Below are 2,230 nucleotides of genomic sequence, written 5' to 3'. Positions count from 1 at the left end.
GTGTGCGAGGAAGCAGAAGTGGAGACAGCGAGCAGGCATCCATGTTAGGCTAATGGCTAACCCTAGCTTTCTGGCTCTACCATCCATTCTCCTCTCAATGTTCGCTCCCACGACAATAAACTGGAATTCCTCAGACTACAGTTCATTACCCAGCATGAACTCGGGGGCTTTGTTCTTACAGTAACATGGCTCAAAGACAGCATTCTGGACACAGCTATTCAGCTAGCTGGGCTAACTGCACATCGTGCCAACAGGATTGCTTTGAAGGAAATAAAGAAGACCAAATAAATTATTGTGATTTGTATTTATTCATTTTGTTTCTTTTGTAGGTGCTTGTTGATTAATCTGAGAAGAAATTGCGGCATATAATATCTCTGACTACCCTTCCATCCTGGAAATCTGCAGGGTGGATGGGATCTTCCTCAGGGTCTTGTATTTGTAGGGCAGGGTGTTGCTCCCCTCTAATTATGGCAATATTATGGAGAACAACACATGCCGCAATAATGTCGCAGGCCCTCTCAGGGGTTACCCTGAGGTGACGTAGGCACTGAAAACGTGCTTTCAACAGGCCTATGGTCATCTCCACCCGGGCTCTCGTCCTGCAGTGTGCCACATTGAAGTGCTGCTGGGGGCCTGGTTCAGGTTCTGGGTAAGGGGTTATTAATGTTGGTTGGCATGGGTAACCCCTATCTCCCAGCAGAAAGCCATCAATCTCCCCTGTAAGAAAGTTTACATTGCTTTAGTGCTGCAGAAGTGCCCCTGTAAGTGTGTAGTGCATACAAATAAGTGTATAGGGCATACATGTACTTACCACATTCCAGTCTGTTGCTCAGGGTCGACTCACGAAACATTCATGAGTCATGAACAGAGCCGGGCCACTTGGCCTCCACATTTGTGATGATATGTGCAGCATCACATATGATCAGTGCAAAGAATGAGACATGTGAGTTACAGTATTGTGATGTAGTCTTTGACCATTAGAAACAGTAGGTTAGTCAGTGTACCTTCACATTAATACTGTGGATAGACCTCCTGTTGACATAGTCAGCTTCATTTTCAGAGGGTGCAATGATGGGAATATGTGTGCCATCAATGCATCCAACCACATTTGGAAATCCTGAAGGGAATTCTAATTATTAGGTTACTTCCAGAGGTCGCAGCAACATGTTATTAACTGATCATCATTTTTCAGAGTAGCCTCATATAAAATGATTTCTACACCACTAACCTGCAATCCTGTGAAACTCCTCTTGACTCTCAGGGGTTTGTGCCCAGGAAACACCACAAAAATCCACAGAAAGTGTTTGAGAGCGAGGCACACTTTCCTTACTGTTCTGAATACAGTGGCCTTACTAATGTGCTCTGCATCCCCCACGTTATACAGAAAACTACCGTTTGCAAAGAAACGTAAAGCAACACAAAGCATCTGCTTTGAGCACGGCCACGATAGCTGATGTTTCTGATGTAAGGATGGATGAGATTATGGATATATTCAATTGACTGTCTAGAAAAATGGTACCGCTCAAATAAAAATGCATGAGGATATGACAAAAAATCCACTCGGGGCCTCAAAATCCTCTCCCGACGTAAATGTAACTCCCTGCGAATTAATGCAGCCTCCTCATCTACAGGATCCTCTACAAAAGGACATGCCATTTTCACTTTTTAGACAGTCTGCAAGACGGAAATATGTGCAATGAATGAATGTACCGAAAGAATGAATGAGGTATTTAAACACCGCTTCCACTTTAAAAAGGGGGAGGAGACTGAAAGAAACTCCGGGTTTAATGAAGAAAACCTGCTCCCGACCAGGTTAGGTTCACAGAGTAAGTTGCCACGGTAGCTGACTCAGAGTATAGGTTACCTCTCTTTCAGAAACTGGCTTGACTTACCCTGCTTTCTCGGGTTTGAGATACCTCCGTTTCTGAAAAGAAAGGGTTAACATACTCAGAGTTTTCACTTAACCTCCTTTCTGAAACGGGCCCCAGGTCATCATCAATGGTCCACTTGCAGATTAGCATAGAGATGCAGTATACCATGTTACAGCTTGATTGTATTTATGTTTTTGTTACAAGCAATTTTGTCGCAATCTGCGGGCTCCAAGCACTCCTTGCAAATAGCATCCCCCAGTGACCAGTTCTTGCCAAGATACCTAGAACAATAAAAAGACTTGTTAAACTTGTTAAGCCATAGATAAACTTATAGCATTTATGATATCACATTTTATGAT

General features: G+C 43.4%; 1 pseudogene; it reads right to left on the bottom strand.

The window, feature by feature from the left end:
• Window positions 1–340: 340 nt before the first annotated feature.
• LOC128319943 (putative nuclease HARBI1) lies at window positions 341–1,738 on the bottom strand (annotated as a pseudogene).
• Window positions 1,739–2,230: the final 492 nt, after the last annotated feature.

Source organism: Pangasianodon hypophthalmus, chromosome 13 (genome assembly GCF_027358585.1).
Source record: "Pangasianodon hypophthalmus isolate fPanHyp1 chromosome 13, fPanHyp1.pri, whole genome shotgun sequence".
Lineage (NCBI taxonomy): Eukaryota > Metazoa > Chordata > Actinopteri > Siluriformes > Pangasiidae > Pangasianodon > Pangasianodon hypophthalmus.
This window is presented reverse-complemented; position numbering and strand designations above follow the sequence as displayed.